The following is a 20,295-nucleotide window of genomic DNA, read 5'->3' on the forward strand; positions in this document are numbered from 1 at the left end:
ACTCAGGAGGCTGAAGTGGGAGGCAGAAGCATCACTTGAGCCCAGGAGTTTGAGGCTACAGTGAGCTATGATCAGGTCATTGCACTGAAGCTTAGGCAACAGAACAAAGACCCTCACAAAAAAAAAAAAAAAAATTTAAAAATTGAAAGGGATTTTTGTTGTTTTGTTAGGTTTTTTTGGTTTTTGTTTTCTTAATTTTTACATTGTCTTCACAGACATCACCCTGTTAGATTTTTTTTTTTTTTTTTCCTTTTTTGAGACAGGGTCTCACTCTATCACATAGGCTGAAGTGCAGTGGCTCAGGACGGCTCACAAGAGCCTCAACCCCCTGGGCTCAAGGGATCCTCCTCCCTCAACCTCCCAGATAGCTGCGATTGTAGGCACATGCCACCACACCTAGCTGATTTTATATTTTGTAGAGATGGTGTCTCACTATACTGCCCAGGCTGGTCTCCTGGCCTCAAGCAATCCTCCTGCCTCAGCCTCCCAAAGTGCTAGGATTATAGGTGTGAGCCACTAAACCAGGTCCCAGACATTCTTTTTGAATATACCTAAGACATTTGCAATAATAGATTACATATTATGCCATAGACCAGGAAATAATTTATTATTTCATTTTTTCTCATTTTTAAGAATGCCCAGTTTTTGTCATTGGTGGTGGTGGTGGTGGTTTTTTTCTGTTTTTCATTTGTTTGTTTGGTTGTTTTTTGTCGCCCAAGCTGGAATGCAGTGGTACGATCTCAGCTCACTGCAACCTCTGCCTCCTGGGTTCAAACGATTCTCCCACCTCAGCCTCCCAAGTAGCTGGGATTACAGCATGTGCCATGACGCCCAGCTGATTTTTGTATTATAAGTAGACACAGGGTTTCACCATGTTGGCCAAGTTGGTCTCGAACTTTTGATCTCAAGTGATTCACTCACCTCAACCTTCCAAAGTTCTAGGATTACAGGTGTGAACCACCATGCCCGGCCCCCATGGTTTCCTTAATCTGAAAAGTATAAAAAAGGTTTTTTTTAATCCAGATTCCCACTAGCCAGAGGTAATATCATTTATAGTACCAAACTTTTCTATTTGATTAATGCAATTAAGGCAAATTAATATTTGTGTGTTGATTCTTTTATTTGCATTTTTTTTAAAAACAAAAATTGGATGTTGTAATTTTGTTATTTTCTTTTTCACTCGATTATGTATCATGGCCTTTTTTGACATATGCATCTACATTATCATTTTAGATTCCTGCAGGATATTCCAGTTTATTGATAGGCATTCAGGTTATATTGATAGACATTCAGGTTATTTCCACTGTTTTTTTTTTCTTTTTTTCTTTCTTTTCAGACAGAGTTTTGCTCTTGTTGCCCAGGCTGGAGTGCAATGTAACAATCTCAGCTCACTGCAACCTCCACCTCCTGGGTTCAAACGATTCTCCTGCCTCAGCCTTCCCAGTAGCTAGGACTACAGGCATGCACCACCACACCTGGCTAATTTTTTGTATTTTTAGTAGAGATGGAGTTTTGCCATGTTGGCCAGGCTGGTCTCAAACTCCTGACCTCAGGTAATCCACCCGCCTTGGCCTCTCAAAGTGCTGTAAGCCACCACACCTGGCTGTTTATTTCCACTTTTAAATTACTTTTAGATAATACTGTGATAATAAACATCTTCATATGTATACTCTTCTGCATGTATCTGGGTGTCTCTCCTTACTATCCATTTATAGAAGTAGGATTACTAGGTCGAAAGATGTGGTTAACAGTATTAATACATATTGTCCTTAAATTTAACATCGAGTCATCTAAACTGTGGCCTCACCTTCCCTCCCCTCTAAGTACTTCCCACTCATCATGTGGTACCTCTTTCCCAGCTCTACACCTATCTTGACCCCCATTCCTGCAAGGCCTAAGCTGCCTATTAGCTAATCAACAGAATATTCACTTTTTAGAGCTTTTAAAATTATGACTCATTTTCATGAAGATTAAAATGACTTCCAGAGCCAAAGAATGAAGCTATAATGAAGACAACAAAGACAGGAGAACGATGATGGGGGTTGATCCTTGGCTGATAGACTTCAAAGTCAACCATTAGCACCCAGGATGAGTCATTTTGAATTAAAATCAGATACTCTGCCCGTCTATAATGAGAGATCTTCTTGATCTTTAATGAGTACCATCTCTTCATTGAAACAGTCACCAGAATTTGCATTTCCAAGATCTCTTGCCACTTTCCCCAAAATACCTTCTATGGCCATTACACAGAAAAAAACTTATCTGTGCCTCCAAAGAAAACTCAGCTTTGGACCAAATTATCCCCACTGTGTACAACAAAATCACATTCCTTTGGCCTCTGTATTTCTCTCCGTAGTCCATTTCAATGCTTATAGCAAATCAACATTGTGACCCAATAATTATTAAGTCCATTAATCTTTACTGCATTATTAATTGCAAACCTCACCAACTAACCTTGCAAAGTGCATATGTGGGCAAGCCATGGAAGCTAGAAAGTTTCCTGGGAAAATGTGGGATCTTATTTCATGTCCTCACATTTCTCTGAAGGAAAAAAACTTGTAAACATTGAGTCAAAACCTTACAAATTTTGGAGGGAGGAGTGCAAAAAATTCTTACAAATTTCACAAGGCTACAAAGCAAAAGGGGAATGTGGTCTTGAAAAATTCTTAAAACTTAACCAGAATGAATGATGACTGATCTTTCTTTCCAATAGTTTGATGTTTGGATTAGTGCATTTCCGTTGCAAAATCCGATTTTCTATTATCCAGTTACACCTAGTAGGCATGAAATAAATGTTTGTTGAAATGAATTAAATGTAATATGCTCAGGTCAATGTCTTTCACACATTCTTTATAAGGTCTTATATTTGGAAAATAATATTAACAGCCATTTCCATGAATAACACTTACTTCATCCATAGAAAATGTAAAGATACTACCAAAGGGAGCCATCCTAAGATGCCTGAAATGAGTTATTAAATTCTAAACTTAACCACAACCAATATTACTAATTTGTTTTAAATAACTTGTCCAACTCCTAGAAGGAAACAAGGATTTGGGGAGCAGAAGTAGATCAAGAAAATTAGTATTAAATGGCAGGAGTAAAGGGATAACATTTGATTGAAATTCTGGCTTCCTGGAGTGATCAGTCAAAAGCTCTCCTGCTGGAAAATAATATCTTGAATTGAAAAGCATTCGGATCATGGTAGATTTTTAACCCAATTAAATTTCCTTCTCCTAGGTAGCCTATTTACTAAAGCAGTATGATAGCTGTTAATATTATCATTTAATAAACATATTTCTAGTAAAAATGAACTCTATTCCAACTATTACCACAGCATAAATAAAGATTTTTTTCTCAAAATGTTAGCTTGGTTTGGGATTGCTGCTTTTTCTTTCCAATTGATTTGCCTCTGCCCAACTGCTCTGCCTCTGAGGAGCTAAAAAATACCAATAAATAGTAACACAGACTAATAGAGTATGCTTTTCATAATATGTCAATATCTTTTTATTTCTCAGGATAACCATATGCAGGAAGGGTAGGGAAACAATAAACTATTATTTTAAATGCCTAACAGCGTTTTTTCAACTAGGAACCACATTCAAACAACCTTATTTTTCACTATGTAGCACATAGTCCTTCTCTTATTTCCTTTTTTTTTAAAAAATTGAATGTATTTTGCTAATCTTCTCTGTATCTTTCCAATTTTACCATGTGTGCTGCCGAAGCGAGCACTTTTCTGGGGGAGGGGAGGGGTGTTGTTTTTCTATTTTTGTTTTTAAGACAGAGTCTTGCACTGTCACCCAGGCTGGAGTGCAGCGGCACGATCTCAGCTCATTGCAACCTCCGACTCCCAGGAGTCAAGCAATTCTCATGCCTCAGCCTCCCTAGTAGCTGGGATTAACAGGTGTGTGCCACCACACTTGGATAATTTTTGTATTTTTAGCAGAGACGGTTTTGCCCTGTTGGCCAGGCTGCTATCCACTCCTGGCCTCAACTGACCCACCCACCTCAGCCTCCAAAAGTGCTGGGACTACAGGCATGAGCCACCATGCCTGGCCCAGAACTTCCTAAGAAACACACGTCACTGCTTGCTGTCTCACACTTCCTTGGGTGAATTCCCTGGAGAGTGAAAAGATTCAAACAGACACAAAATGGCAATACATGCTCTGTCCACTTCACAGCAATTTACCTGAATAGTTTCAGACACAGACTTTATCATAATTAAGAATTTTTGTTTTTTGGGGTTTTTTTTTTTTTAGATGGAGTCTTGCTCTGTCGCCCAGGATGAAGTGCAGTAGCGTGATTTCGGCTCACTGCAAGCTCCACCTCCCGGGTTCACACCATTCTCCTGCCTCAGCCTCCTGACTAGCTGGGATTATAGACACGTGCCTGGCTAATTTTTGTATTTTCAGTAGAGATGGGGTTTCAGCATGTTGGTCAGGCTCGTCTCAAACTCCTGACCTTTTGATCCACATGCCTCAGCCTCCCAAAGTGTTGGGATTACAGGCATGAGCCACTGCACCCGGCCAGAAAAATATTTTTTAATAAACAACTTCAGAGGCCAGGCACAGTAGCTTATACCTTTAATCCCAGTACTTTGGGAGGCCAATGGGGGGAGGATCACTTGAGGCCAGTTCAACCAGCCTGGGCAACACAGCAGGACCCCATCTCAACAAAAAAATTAAGCACTTTGGGAGGCCAAGGTGGGAGGATGGCTTAAGGTAAAGAGTTCGAGACCAGCCTCAGCTACTTGGCAAGAACCTGTCTCAAGAAAAGAAAGAAAAAATTTAAAAAAACACAAAAACTAATTAAATTATGATTATAGAAATCTTCTCAAAGATAAGAAAACGTTCGTCAAATACCAAGTAAAGATTTTTAAAAAGAGTACGTGCCACAGTGACCAACTCATCCTGGTTAATCTAGAACTGCTACAGTTTTAAAACTAAAACTGTTTTAAAGTCCACAGTTCATGCCAGGCACAGTGGCTCATGCCTGTAATCCCAGCACTTTGGGAGGCCATGGCAGGTAGATGGCTTGAGGCCAGGAGTTTGAGACCAGCCTGACCAACGTGGTGAAACTCCATCTCTACTAAAAATACAAAAATTAGCTGGATGTGCAGGTGCATACCTGTAATCCCAGCTACTCGGGAGGCTGAGGCATGACAATTGCTTGAACCCAGGAGGCAGAGGTTGCAATGAGCCGAGATCGTGCCACTGTACTCCAGCCTGGGTGATAAGAGTGAGACATTGTCTCAAAAAATAAATAAAATAAAGCCCACAGTCCTGGGAACACCCCACAGACCAAACTGAGGCAACTGATTACCCTAGCATAAGCAATCTTTGAATGAAAATATCAGAATCATCAAGACCACTCCCTTTAACTGAATTAAACAGCCTTTATTGAATGCCTTCTGTGTATAAAGTACAGACAGCCCTTCATACCCACAGGTTCCATATCCATGGATACAACCAACCATGGATCTAAAATATTTGGGGGTAAAACAGCAGTAAAAATAATACAACAATAAAAATAATACAAATTTAAAACCCATGTAGTATAACTATTTACATAGCATTTACGTTGCAGTAGATATTAAGAAATTCAGCGATGATTTAGAGTACACAGGAGGATGAAGTTTTATACGCATTGACTACGCCATTGTATCAGGGACTTGAGCATCTGTGGATTTTGGTATTCCTAGGGTCCTAGAACCAATCCCCAACAGATACCAAGGATGACTGCACTGTGCTGAGCAGGAATCAGTCAGGGTCCAGGCAGGAGACGGACAGTACAGCCAAACTGGGCGATCTGACGACAGTGTCACAAACAGGCTATTTACAGAGGTGTGTGCATAGTTAGGGAAAACAATGAACAGAGAAGCATCCTGGGCTAGCAAGAGTGGGGGCTACCAGCACCTGAAAAGGCAGAGGAGGCTGTCCAACCTGAACTCACCACCACCCAGCAGGAGGCGGCAAGTCCTCCCCTCCTCCACCCTACAGACTAGCACTGTGCCTCCCACTGGGTGAATCTGACTACAAGGTAGAGGAAGGGGGCTTGTTGATGGAGTCCTCGCCTGTCAGCACCCCAAGCCACAGAGCAGGGCAGAGTGAGTCCCAAGGCACACAAACAACACATAAGCCTGGCCCCTGCTCTTGGCAACTTAAAAATCTAAGGGAAACATCAAGGCGTTATTTTAGGCACATACTGAGACAACTCACTAGTGCCAAAAACTGAGTGTTTAGGTCTAACCGGTCCCTGCAGAATTAAATCAAAATCAAGTTATTCATTCCTTATGGCTCCTGATCTGCTTTTGGTTAGAATGAATGAGCCCTGGGGATTAAAAGAGAGATTTATGTATCCGTGAAATTATTTTAGTCATCCTACATACCTGTGCTAGTTTGAGTCCTGCATCTGTCCCCTCACTTTTTGTGCGCGTGTGAGAGAGTCTTGCTCTGTCACCCAGGCTCTGGAGTACAGGGGCATGATCTTGGCTCACTACAACCTTGACCTCCTGGGTTCAAATGATTCTCCTGCCTCAGCTTCCCAAGTAGCTGGGACCACAGGCATGTGCCATCACACCCAGCTAATTTTTGTATTTTTTTTTTTTTTTTTAAAGTAGAGACAGGGTTTCATTATATATTGGCCCGGCTGGTCTCAAACTCCTGACCTCACGTAATCCACCCACCTTGGCCTCCCAACGTGATGGGATTATAGACGTGAGCCACCATGCCGAGCCTGTCCCCTCTTTGTAATTCCAAAGGTGAGGGTGTCTTTCGTGTAACGTGTCAGGGCTTACCTTGTTGGGTTTACACTGCAGTACTGTGCCAAACGTCTATACCCTGAAGCAACCTGCTCGTGTCCGGAATCGGTGGGTTCTTGGTCTCACTGACTTCAAAAGTGATGCCGCAGACCCTCGCTGTAAGTGTCACAGTTCTTAAAGGCAGCGTGTCCGGAGTTTGTTCCTTCTGCTGCTCGGATGTGTTTGGAGTTTCTTCCTTCTGGTGGGTTCGTCGTCTTGCTGGCTTCAGAAGTGAAGCTGCAGACCTTCGCAGTGAGTGTTACAGCTCTTAACGGAGCGCGTCTGGAGTTCTTCGTTCCTCTCGTTGGGTTCGTGATCTCACTGGCTTCAAGAGTGAAGCTGCAAACCTTCGGGTGAATGCTGCAACTCACGAAAGCAGTGTGGACCCAAAGAATTAGCAGCAACAATATTTACTGCAAAGAGCGAAAAAACAAAGTTTCCAAACCATGGAAAGAGACCAGAACAGATCGCCGCTGCTGGCTCGGGCAGCCTGCTTTTATTCTCTTACCTGGCCCCACCCACATCCTGCTGATTGGTCCATTTTACAGAGAGCCGATTGGTCTGTTTTACAGAGAGCTGATTGGTCCGTTTTGACAGGGTGCTGATTGGTGCCTTTACAATCCCTGAGCTGGACACAAAAGTTCTCCACATCCCCACTACATTAGCTAGATACAGAGTGTCGATTGCTGCATTCACAAACCCTGAGCTAGACACAGGGTTTGTGTCTAGCTGATTGGTGTGTTTACAAACCTTCAGCTAGATAGAGAGTGCTGATTGGTGTATTTACAATCCCTTAGCTAGACATAAAGGTTCTCCAAGTCCCCACCAGAATCAGGAGCCCAGCTGGCTTCACCCAGTGGATCCCACACCGAGGGTGCAGGTGGAGCTGCCTGCCAGTCCTGCACCTGTGCGCCCACACTCCTCAGCCCCTGGGTGGTCGATGGGACTGGGCATGGTGGAGCAGGTGGCGGCGTTCGTGGGGGAGGCTCCGGCCGGGTAGGAGCCCACTGCGAGGTAGGGAGGCTCAGGCATGGCGGGCTGCAGGTCCCGAGCCCTGCCCCGCTGGGAGGCCTGGGGAGGCAGCTAAGGCCCCACGAGAAGTCGAGCACAGCAGCTGCTGGCCCAGGTGCTAGGCCCCTCACTGCCCGGGGCTTGCTGGCGGACCTGCAGCTCCGAGTGTGGGGCCCTCCGAGCCCACGCCCACCCGGAACTCGCACTGGCCTGCAAGCACCGCCCACAGCCCTGGTTCCACCCGCGCCTCTCCCTCCACACCTCCCCGCAAGCTGAGGGAGCCGGCTCCGGCCTCGGCCAGCCCAGAAAGGGGCTCCCACAGTGCAGCAGCGGGCTGAAGGGCTCAAGCGTGGCCAGAGTGGGCGCCAAGGCCGAGGAGGCGCCGAGAGCGAGCGAGGGCTGTGAGGGCTGCTAGCACGCTGTCACCTCTCACTCTTACCAAAGGTGAGCATCTCTGTGCTTTTCCAAAATGTGTCCATTTTTGTCAAAGCCAAAGACAAAAGAGCAAATTACCAAGCAGCGTTTCACTGCATTTATCTGTTGTCTACAACTCCTGACTTGCTAAGGGCGACTGAAATTTACAGGAGGAACATCACAGGAAATCATCACGAATGTCAGCTCCAAAATGGTCCCCATGTCTTACTCTTTCCATCACCATTAATCCAAGATTTAGAGGTTAAAATTCTAATAAATGGGCCCGGCACGGTGGCTCATGCCTGTAATCCCAGCACTTTGGCGTACACAGGTAGGCAGATAACTTGAATTCAGGAGTTCGAGACCAGCCTGGGCAACATTTGTCTCTACAAGAAATACAAAAAAATTAGGCCGGCGTGGCGGCTCTCGCGCATAATCCCAGCACTTTGGGAGGCCGAGGTGGGCGGATCACAAGGTCAGGAGTTCCAGACCAGCCTGACCAACATGGTGAAACCCTGTCTGTACTAAAAATACAAAAATTAGCCAGGTGTGGTACGCACCTGTAATCCCAGCTACTCAGGAGGCTGAGGCAGGAGAACTGCTTGAACCTGGGAGGCAGACGTTGCAGTAAGCCAAGATCGCACCATTGCACTCCAGCCTAGGGGACAGGGCGAGACTCTGTCTCAAAAAAAAAAAAAAAAAAAATTAGCTGGATATGCTGGCACACACCTGTGGTCTCACCTATTTGGGAGGCTGAGGCGAGAGGATTGCTTGAGCCCACAGTGGTTGCAGTGAGCTGAGATGGCATCACTGCCTTCCAGTCCAGCCTGGGTGAGAGAGAGACCTGTCTCAAAAAAAAAAAAAAAAAAAGTCAAATAAATGTATCATAAAATTAGATTTCATTCTGTTAGCATTAAACTGCAGAAAGTCCTCACACAATGATATCATCATGGCAGCTAATGTCTCATGAAAAGACAAGTCTCCATGTGAAGGGTGCTTACGATTTTTGGAAAACAAGTTAGTCTGAGACTCCATTCTTCTCTTTGTAAAATGTGGGAAATAATGGGTGACTCATTGATTGTTGTAAGGATTAAATAATATAATTTCCAAAAATACCTAACACTAAGTAGGCTCTAAAATTAGTCTCCCCACCCTCAAACTCTCTACCTTACCCTAAGTGCATATATACATTTAAATACATAGTTTTAGTCACTTTGTTTAACAATGTTACATTTTAGTAATTTAAAAAATATATTTTCCCCGAAACCCTCCTAGAAACTCCAAATGTATCTCCACTTCCCTGACACAAAGTAGCTATTTACCAACACAAAAGGAATGAGGTGAAAGGAATAGGACATTCCATTGAACCAGGAGTTTCCAGAGAAGTGTGGGTTTCTTCCTTTCAACCTCTTTGATGTAATCTAAATCACTAAGTAATGACAGTTTGGCCAAAAGTGTCATACATTCAGGTGAGGAAGAAGGGTAGGAACCTCATGGATGTATGCAGAGGAACTTAAGAACTCCTCTCAAACACTAAAAAAAGTGTTCTGTCCATACATAGGGTGGATTTGCAACACAGCCTTCCACAGGCTCAAGCCCATCTGTTGTAAGGAGCATGAGTTAGGACAGAACAAGGAGGAAAACTACCAAGTCATCTCTCTTCGCACAAGTCCAGCCAAGTATTGATTGTTTATTCAAAGCTTTCTTTTCTCCCTCCCTCTCTCTGTTCAGTCACTATCCCCTGCCTCCCACCCACCCCCTCCCTCCACCAAATGAAATTAAATTTCTCAACTACCTCTATTTGATACTGTGTTTAGCATAAGCCCTGAGTAGATATGGATTCTCTTTCTTGAATTTTCCCTGACAAACCGCTTCCAGCTGCCCTTTGGGGTGGGATGCCACCGTGATAAAATACAGTGTCATGTTTGCTAAGGATTTCAGCTGCCACCTGGGGGCTCATGCACTCAATGAGTGCTCTTTAGCAAGGCTGGTGGTGACATGGTGACAAACGGTATGTTGACTTTTTTCTTTCTGTGGTTTAGGACTGGTTGGTTTCAGTCTTGCTGGCTCTTTCTCCCGGGTTACCAACATTTTCCACATTTAGAGCCTGTGACTGCCTCTCCTCCAGGATTATTGCAGCAAGCTCCTTGCTGTCGACAGAAGCCATTTGTTGGTTAGAGGGTTTGCAACTGAGACGACCTACAAGTGCCCATTTGATAGTTAACCCATGCTTCAGAATTTGCTTATTTTTTTTCCTTTTTAAGGACTCTTTCTTCAACTAAACAGTTTCTCTTCAGAGTGTTATCACTCCGCTCCCATGAAATGACTGGGACTGTTACTTCTTTTATCTCTGGTCACACCCAGCAAAATTAAGCTTGCTTGTGGATGATTAGCTGTAGGCTGATCCACGTCTGAGCCAATTGGCTGGCTGCTTAGGAGGACTTTGCCTCGGGCTCACCCCTGAAGCCACCGCCCCTGAGGCCACTGCCTGTGCCATGGCATTCCCAAGCCTCTATCCCCAGTGTGGGCTTCCCTGCTGCATGTGGCTCTTCAGCCTCAGCTTCCTCCTCTTCACTCCCCCATCCTTGCACGGGCTTCCTCTTCCATCCCGCTTGCTTCTAGAACTCCCCCATCCTTGCATGGGCTTCCTCTTCCGTCCCGCTTGCTTCTAGAACATTTCCAATTATTGCTTCCAGGTCCTGAACACTAGTGGCTGAACTGAAAAATGGAAAAGATGATGAAAGCCAGGCACTGAGAAATCAGTTAATTAAACTCTTCAGAGGTCCCCAGAAAGGACAGATTCCCCTGCACACCTGATGAGGAATCTTGGACTCTTGCTTATTAAAGGGAAAGGAAGTCCATTTTACTGGAGACTTGTCAAGGAATTCCAGCAAGCCCCTGGACAGAGGGCTTCAGTAATCAGGGTAGCTTTCTGCTTTTGGTTGTAAAGAGATCAGAAAGTGTCATCCTTCAAAGCGATGTCATGGGCTCAGAGCCCTTTCTGTGCACTTTGCCATATTGTGCCCACTCCGGTTCTCAAGGTCAGTTGGCCATCTGAAGTGGAACAATGACTTCTCTACAATCCAGCTTTAACTATTTGCACAGTTCCATGCCATTCCACTAATTTAGTACATACCAGGGTGTACCCAGGCTTCAGGCTGGTCTCGGTTCTACTTCCCAAGCCCAGTCCCAGCACACGCCTTCCCAAAGATCTTTCCTCCCAGGTCCCAGTCTCCCTCTTAGGATCAGACCAATTCAACTTAACCCTTATTTAATGTCTTCTCTCTGCCTACTCAGCCCAGTGTGGTAGTCAGGCACGGAAACTCATCAATTACAGCACAGAGTCAGCAGGTCAACAACAGAGTGGGATAAAATTCCCTCTTCTCCAAACACACAAACCCAGCTCTGTAGCATCTTTTTTCCACCCCTGAAATTCCCCCAAACAGACTATCCCTTGTGCTGGCATCCAGCAAGGTCCTAAAGAGGCCCTACAGCCTGTTTTTGCTCAGGCTTTTTCCAATCTACTTTCTCTGAAACTTTGCGTGCATATACACACACCAGAATCAACAAGTCGACTGAGCATGCAAAACCCACATCCACATTTCTAGACCTTGATACCTTCTCAGACCTCTGGCCCAGACCAACTGGGATTACTCCCAGGTTATACATTGCTTTAGAGAAGAGAATATTTGTCACACCTAGGCATGGATCCGAGAAGTCCTCACATGCTCACATGCAGAAGGCCCATTCCTTAAGTAATTAGAAATCCATCATCTAAAAAAAACAATGACCAAATCACATTTTGATTAGGATTAAAAGGTGGAGGCTGGGCACGGTGGCTCATGTCTGTAATCCCCGCACTTTGGGAGGCCAAGGCGGGTGGATCACTTGAGGTCAGGAGTTTGAGACCTGCCTGGGCAACAGGGTGAAATCCTGTCTCTACAAAAAATACAAAAATTAGCTGTGCATGGTGGTGTATGTATGTGGTCCCAGCTACTCAGGAGGCTAAGGTGGGAGAATCACTTGAGCCTGGGAAGTGGAGGTTGCAGTGAGCCACGATCACGCTACTGTACTCCAGCCTGGGCCATAAAGTGAGACTGTGTCTCAAAAAAAAAGGTAGAGACAATAGTACAGGTACCTTGAAACATCCAAAAACCCAAAAGCTTTTCTATTCTGAAAGCATCAGACAATTTTCTTATAAGAAATATATTTTTTCTGATGAGGCTTTGCTGGAGATATTACCAGAACAAGTGTCTCCAACCACTGGTAGTCTGGAAAATGATAAAGGTGGGTTCTGGGTGGCACAGTGAAACCAGCCTGAGATTACAAACCTTTGCTGGGGGTAAACTACAGAAGCAACCATGGAGACTTAATTCTGTGTTTTTCTGAGATTCTATAATTAGGTAATGTCATTTACATGCTTCCAAGTGAGGGAACGAAATTCTTTGGAGGCAAAGCATAACGGTTCCAGTACTGGCACCAAATGTCTTCCTGCTCAGCAAGTCCATTTTAAAGTCTTGTTCATGAGCTAAGCTGAGTTCTCCTACAGAAGCAGAGTGAAGAGTCAAGGAAATGTGAAGATTGGCCAGGCACGGTGGCTCATGCCTGTGATCCCAGCACTTTGGGAGGCTGAGGCGAGTGGATCACAAGGTCAGGAGTTCAAGACCAGCCTGACCAACATTGTGAAACCCCGTCTCTACTAAAAATACAAAATTAGCCTGGCGTGCTGGTGCATGCCTATAATCCCGGCTACTCAGGAGGCTGAGGCAGAAGAATCGCTTGAACCCAGGAGGCGGAGGTTGCAGTGAGCCAAGATTGCGCCATTGTACTCCAGCCTGGGCAACAAGAGCGAAACTCCATCTCAAAAAAAAAAAAAAAAGAACATACCTCTTTCAGCATCCCCTTGCAGGGTCCTCCCTATCTCTGCGATTCCAATAGTATTCTCTGAAACAACACAGAAGAGTTGGCCTCCCTCCCTCGCCTGACATAGCTCTTTACACAGTTGCAATTCCATGCCTCACTCCCCACCCCGTTCTGGTGACTTTCCTCTGCACACACTCCGCCTTGCTGTCCCTCTTAGTTTTTAGCACCTATTTAGCAAATATGCTGGAAAAATATTTCCAAAAAAAGTTAAAAGTGGTTGTTTGGAATGATGAGATTACCAGTAACACTGTTGTTTGCTGCTTCTTTGCATGTTTTCAACGTCTGGGCCTGGAACAAGTGCAGGTATTCCTTTGCTCATTCTGTAACGATGCTCAGCATTGAGTGTGCTATCCTGACTAGTGCGAATACTCCATTGCTTGACATCTCCTGTGTCCGGAACGTTACACTTCTGGTAATGCATTCTACGATTGTATTTGTCTTTTTCAAGACCACTTAACACCTTCAGCTTATATAAATCTCGTAGCTAACTGAAGCCTCCAGGTGTTTTCACATGAAGTGTTCACATAAATCATGGATCTCCCAACCTATTTTCATCTTTATGAGTAGTTAAGACATAAATCCTTCTTACAGTATTAAAGGGTGCTAGTGTATTAAACTACCTAAATAGCCAGCATGCCTTTTAAAGGGGCTATCATGATCTAATTCAAATGGTAAGAATTCCAGGGTCTATGTCAGGTGCCCCTGGCTCCCTCTGTGTCTCATCCCCTTCCACTGTGGATCCACAAAACATGTCTTGAAATGTTGCCTCCTGGCCGGGCATGGTGGCTCATGCCTGTAATCCCAGCATTTTGGGAGACTGAGGTAGGCAGATCACTTGAGGTCAGGAGTTCGAGACCAGCGCCTAGCCAACATAGTGAAACCCCATCTCTATTAAAAATACAATAATTAGCCAGGTGCAGTGGCATGCACCTGTAATCCCAGCTACTCAGGAGACTGAGGCAGGAGAATCACTTGAACCCCAGAGGCAGAGGTTGCAGTGAGCCGAGATGCAGAGGTTGCAGTGAGCCAACATCGCACCACTGCACTCCAGCCTGAGTGACAGAGAAAGACTCTGTCTCAAAAAAAAAAAAAAAAATTATTGCCTCCTTCAAAAATTAATATGCAAGAAAATTCAAGGGACTAGTAATCTGTGGAAGGAGGGGGAAGATGGTAATGTTTTATTTCTTTTCGGTGTCAATTACATGAGGTCATTTTATTTTATAATATATTCTCTTGTATGTGTGAAATAGTCAACGATACAAATTTTAAATATGTGATAATTTAAAAGTAATATGTAGAGTTGATTTAAAATAGGAAAAAATGACTGGGCATGGTGGTCCATCCCTGTAATCCCAGCACTCTGGGAGGCTGAGACAGGAGGATCACTTGAGCCAAGGAGTTTGGGACTGGCCTGGGCAACATAGCAAGATCCTGTCTCTACAAAAAGTACAAAAATTAGCTAAGCATGATGGTGCATGCTTGTAGTTCCAGCTACTCAGGAGGCTGAGGCGGGAGGATTGCTTGAGCCCCAGAGATTGCAAATGTAGTGAGCTCTGATTGTGCCACTACACCCCGGCCTGGGCAACAGAGCCAGACCCTGTCTCTAAATTAATTAATTAATTAAATTTAATGGGAAGAAATGGCTGGGCAATGCGGCTTATGCCTATAATCCCAGCACATTGGGAGGCAGAGGCTGGAGGATCACTTGAGGCAAGAAATTCAAGACCAGCCTGAGCAACATAGCAAGACCCCATCTCTACAAAAACATTAAAAAATAAAAAATTCACTGGGCATAGTGGTGAATGCCTGCAGTCATAGCTACTCAGGAGGCTGAGGTGGGAGGATTGCTGGAGCCTGGGAGGTTGAGGCAGCAAATGAGCTCTGGTTGCACCACTGCACTGCAGCCTGGGCAACAGAGAGAGATCCTGTTTCAAAAAAAAAAGGAGGAGGGGGTTGGGGGGGAATTCTCAGTATCCCTCCAATTTTGAGGGGAAAAAAAGGTAATGAGAAAAAATAAGGAGAAAGCAATAGATAAGCAAATGAAAGGGAGGAAAACAGATTTAAGTTTGAAAAGGAAAATGAAAGAAAAGATAGAGGCCTGGAAGACAGGCAGAGATAGGAGGATTAGATGGAGTATTTGGCTGAACAGGGACGACAGAGGTGGTGAGGAGTCCCTGCAGCGCTGCAGAGTGGGAGACAGCGGAACAGTGAAAGCTACTTCGGATCCTCCAAGAAACGTCAGCAAATCCATCCTATTCCTCAGCGTTCTGCTTCAGCCACCTAAGGCAGTCAGCCTCCCACTGCCGTTCAGCCTGTGTGGCCCAGAGCCAGGAAGCATGTTCCCTCGCAGCTCTGGGTACAGATTCCCTATACACATGAGTGTCTCCCTCCCGGTGACTCAGCTGCTGTGCTTTCCTCTCCTTCCCCAGGGCCCGAGCAGTAGCCTGCCTGATGATGATCAAGCAGAGCCCTGCAAGTTTCAAGAGGAATGTCAGTGACTCTTCACTGAAACCCCCCAGGTAGGCATGCAGTGACAATCCAGGGCTTTCCTGGACACATTGCAATCCTAACCTCAGGGTAAAAGCCATGTCCCTGTTCCGCCACAGCATGGCAAAATCAATTCCAGTTGGATTAAAAAGTTACATGTTTTTAAAAAAATGAAACCGTAAAAATGTATGTGACTCAGATAAAGTAAAAAAAAAAAAAAAGAAAAAAGTGAGTGGTTATGTGTTTTTAAAAAGACAGAGATCAAATGGATAAATATTACGGAAGACTAGTCTAAATTGTTTAGTGCACACCATGAAATACTTTTTTCAACCTCTGGCTCCAAATCTCCAAATTTTTGTCCCCTTCCTTACTCCTTGTGCTGAACAGACAGCCTTTTAGTCACTCAGTTTTAAGAAAAACTTCATTCTAGTCATTAAGACTCCATCTCAGGTATGAAAATTTCACTAAGTGAAGGCAAAGATTAATTTTATATTCATTTAAAGGCTTTTCCCGTCCACCTAAGGCCAGGCTTGCAGTCCCTGTTCTGGAAGGTGGGCTGTTTGCTCTTTCTGCATTTTACTCCTCTTCTCCTCTCTCTCTGCAGTTTCTTTTTCTTTTTCTTTTCTTTTCTTTTTTTTTTTTTTCTTCAGACAGAGTCTCACTCTGTTGCCCAGGTTGGAGTGCAATGGCACATCTCGTGTCACTGCAACCTCTGCTTCCTGAGTTCAAGCCATTCTCCTGCCTCAGCCACCCAAGTAGCTAGGATTACAGGTGATGGCTAATTTTTGTATTTTTTAGTAGAGATGGGGTTTCACCCTGTTGGCCAGGCTGGTCTCGAATTCCTGGCCTCAGGTGATCCATCCGTCTCAGCCTCCCAAAGTGCTGGGATTACAGGCATGAGCCACCACGCCCAGCCCTCTCTCTGCTGTTTCCCCTCTGGCGTTGTGGGGAAGGGAGGGGAAAGGACTAGGGGAAAGGTGCCTTTATGTAAGTCATGCAGCTGTCCTGACAGTCAAACTCTCTCTCTGGGAGGGTCCCCTTGTGTGGGCTCAAGAGACCTTTGAGGGTCTCTCCAGGGCACTGTTGTCTGATGCATACTGGGTCATCTCCGAGTCCCACTCCTAGGCTCCCGCCAGCTATCCCCATCACAGCCTGGGGCACATGATGCAGGGGGCTCCCCACCAGCCAGCCACCTTGGGTGGGGCACCAGCCAGATGGCCTGAGTCACTGTCTGCTGCATTCACTTGGCCCACAGCACATCCTTCCACTCCACATTCCAGATGGGGAGAGTGTAGCTGCTCTCTCTGTCTGCTTTCTCTTCATCCCGCTGGGACGGGCTGCTCCAGCAAGACTTTTGCATTCGGAATTCTCTAGATGAAAAGGAGAGACCAGTTTCTATGTTCAGTCAGACTCCTAATTCAGTGAGGGGGAAGGGGAGGGCACAGGGATGGGAAGTTGGGGGATGGGGATGGAGGGAAGATGGGGATGGGGAAGAGGATGGGTCCACCTCTCTCAGAAACTTTCTCATTATTCTGTGCTAGTGTCAGCACCAGATGGGCATTCAGACCCCAGCATCTCCGCGAGCAGTGAGCAAAGCGGGGCACAGCAGCCTCCCGGTTTACAGGTAGGTCTTGGTTTCTCCCAGTGGCAAGCTTGGAGTCCATCTGGCAAGGAAGAGCCCATAGGGGAATCGCCCCACACCACACTCTCCCTTTACATCTTTCCTGTGCTTGGGTCCCTTTGGTGGTCTGGTGAAGCTGTGGACTCTTTACAATGATGTTTTTGGCCGGGCACAGTGGCTCACGCCTGTAATCCCAGCACTTTGGGAGGCCGAGGCAGGCGGATCAGCTGAGGTCGGGAGTTCAAGACCAGCCTGACCAACATGGAGAAACCCCATCTCTACTAAAAATACAAAATTTGCCGGGCGTGGTGGCGCATGCCTGTAATCCCAGCTACTCAGGAGGCTGAGGCAGGAGAATCGCTTGAACCCGGGAGATGGAGGTTGCGGTGAGCTGAGATTCATTACATCGTTGCACTCTAGCCTGGGCAACAACAGCGAAACTCTGTCTCAAAAAAAAAGAAAAAAAAAAAGACGTTTTTAAGTTTATAAAATAAAATATACAGGACTACAAAGGTTATCAATTACATTGAAATGCAGTTATCATAATCATTTGAAAATGTGTACTCTAGTAATAATGCTTCTTTTTTAAAAAAATCACTTTATTAGGATATAATTGATATACAAAAAGCTGTACATATTCAGGCCAGGCGCAGTGGCTCATGGCTGTAATTCTAGCACTTTGGGAGGCCTAGGTGGGCGGATCGCTTGAGGAAAGGAGATCGAGACCAGCCTGGCCAACATGGTGAAAGCCCATCTCTACTAAAAATACAAAAAAATTAGCCAAGCTTGGTGGTGCACACCTGTAATCCCAACTACTCAGGAGGCTGAGGTGGGAGAATCACTTGAACCCAGGAGGTGGAGGTTGCGGCGAGCTGAGATCACTCCACTGCACTCTAGCACGGGCAACAAGAGTGAAACTCCATCTCAAAAAAAAAAAAAGTTGTACATATTTAATGTATAAGTGCACCCCCGTGAAACTACCCCACAATTTATGTTATAAACATATCCATCATCTCCAAAAGGTTCCCCCTGCCCTCTGTATTTATGTGCATGTGTGCACGTGATGGGAGGCGGGTGGGATGAGAGCACCTAACAGTTAAGATCTACCCTCTTGGTAAATGCTCAAGTATCCAAGTTCTGTTAACTATAGACAGCATGCTCTCCAGTAGCTCTTTAGAACTTGTATAAGGGAAATGTCGTACCCTTTGGCCAACACCTCCTGTTTCCCACTCCCCCAGCCCCTGGCAACCATCATTCTGCTCTCTGCTTCTATGTGTTTGACTATTTTATATTTCTCAAGTGAAATGATGTAGTGCTTGTCCTTCTGTGTCTGGCTTCTTTCACTTAGATGATGCTTTATTAAAACATAACATGACAAGGTCTAACAGTGATTTCTAACTAGTGATGAGTATAAAGGTATTTTGCTATATCTGCAACAGCTGTATGTAATATGAAAACACGTGTGCTTTCTACTAGAGACTAAGTTACAGTTGTGGCTGGTACTACTATAGTTTGTTGCATACATTCATAATTGGGGGAAATGCAACATTTCAGCTAGAGGATAGTGAAAATAAGGATGGAATATTTTTCCCATTGATGTTTGCAACCTGCCAAGGACGGACAAAGAACCCTTGCACTAGACTGACTACTGCCTGCTCCAGGGAATCCTCCCACAGCCTTCCTGGCCTCTGCTTATATAGTTCAGGAGGGTGCAGGGGACATGGCTGCAGGGCCGGTTTGGTGGCCTCTTGGTGAGGTTTGCAGAATCACCTAGCAACTTCCCTAGGAGTGGAGAGACATGAAAGCCAATGCTACTCAGCTTTTTTTTTTTTCTGCTACGCACTTTATTAGCAACTTAGCTTTTTTTTCCCCTCATAACCCATAGACTTAGCAGGAGGAGCGTAGACATTAAGAGTAAGTGCACATGAAATATTGAAAAGGAGTAAACATGAATCCTCTGTTTGCAAAAGACAGTCTCAGAAATTTTTCATCTGCTAATTCACTTAATTCAACAAATTACATCTATCATGTTTCAAGTGCTTTGTTTATCGATATAGTAGTAAACAGAATACACTGATGGGACAAGCAACTCTGAGATGACAGAACGAGTTCCCTAAATAGTCTGTTACTGTGACTCCTGTTTATGCTTGATATTCACAAAATATTCTGGAATTGATACCCAAGAAACTGCTAACAGTGATTACCTCTGGGGAGTAGAGATGGAAATTGAGAGGAAAAGAAGGGAATGTCTTTTCATGTTAAACTCCTTTGTACTGTCTTTAAAAATAATAATAAACATCTTTTTATATGATGAAAAACAAGTTGTAAAGACAACTTTAAAAGTTTTTCTAAAGGAAACCATATGTGACTTTAACTGATTTGAGACAGTAGAAGCTTTCTAAGTATAAAAGTAATAGAAGGAATGATGGGGGAAATTGATAGATTTCACTACACACACAAAAAAAGATGCAAAACACAACAATGTCACAGACCAAAAATAACAAACTTAAGAAATATTTGCAACAAAAATTAAACAAAAGGGGCCAGGCGCAGTGGCTCACGCCTGTAATCCCAGCACTTTGGGAGGCCGAGGTGGGTGAATCACCTGAGGTCAGGAGTTTGAGACCAGCCTGGCCAACATGGTGAGACCCCGTGTCTACTAAAAATACAAAATTAGCGTGGTGGCGCATGCCTGTAATCCCAGCTGCTCAGGAGGCTGAGGCAGGAGAATCCCTTGAAACTGGGAGGTGGAGGTTGCAGTGAGCCCTGATCATGTTGCAAAACTCCATTTCAAAGAAAAAAATAGCCTCAGCCTCCCAAGTAGGCTACAGGCATGCACCACCATGCCTGGCTAATTTTTGTATTTTTAGTAGAGACAGGGTTTCACCATGTTGGCCAGGATGGTCTCGATCTCTTGACCTCGTGATCCGCCCACTTTGGCCTCCCAAAGTGCTGGGATTACAGGTGTGAGCCATCGCACCAACTGGAAATGGTTTCTTAAATAAGACCCAAAACGGACAAATGTTTAAAAACGTAA

General features: G+C 44.8%; 1 long non-coding RNA gene across 4 annotated transcripts in view; it reads left to right on the forward strand.

Annotated features, from left to right (window-relative positions):
* LOC129534306 (uncharacterized) overlaps positions 1 to 17,393 on the forward strand; it is a 28,820-nt gene extending 11,427 nt beyond the window's left edge. The window contains exons 3-4 of one of the 4 annotated variants that reach the window (XR_008680853.2): positions 15,580 to 15,669; positions 17,179 to 17,393. This is a non-coding gene — a long non-coding RNA (uncharacterized lncRNA). Of the gene's footprint in view, positions 1 to 1,336; positions 1,481 to 1,937; positions 2,138 to 15,579; positions 15,670 to 17,178 lie in introns of those variants that run through there. The other 3 variants (XR_008680852.1, XR_008680854.1, XR_008680855.1) reach the window with 3 other exon arrangements.
* Positions 17,394 to 20,295: the final 2,902 nt, after the last annotated feature.

This window comes from Gorilla gorilla, chromosome 5 (genome assembly GCF_029281585.2).
Source record: "Gorilla gorilla gorilla isolate KB3781 chromosome 5, NHGRI_mGorGor1-v2.1_pri, whole genome shotgun sequence".
Lineage (NCBI taxonomy): Eukaryota > Metazoa > Chordata > Mammalia > Primates > Hominidae > Gorilla > Gorilla gorilla.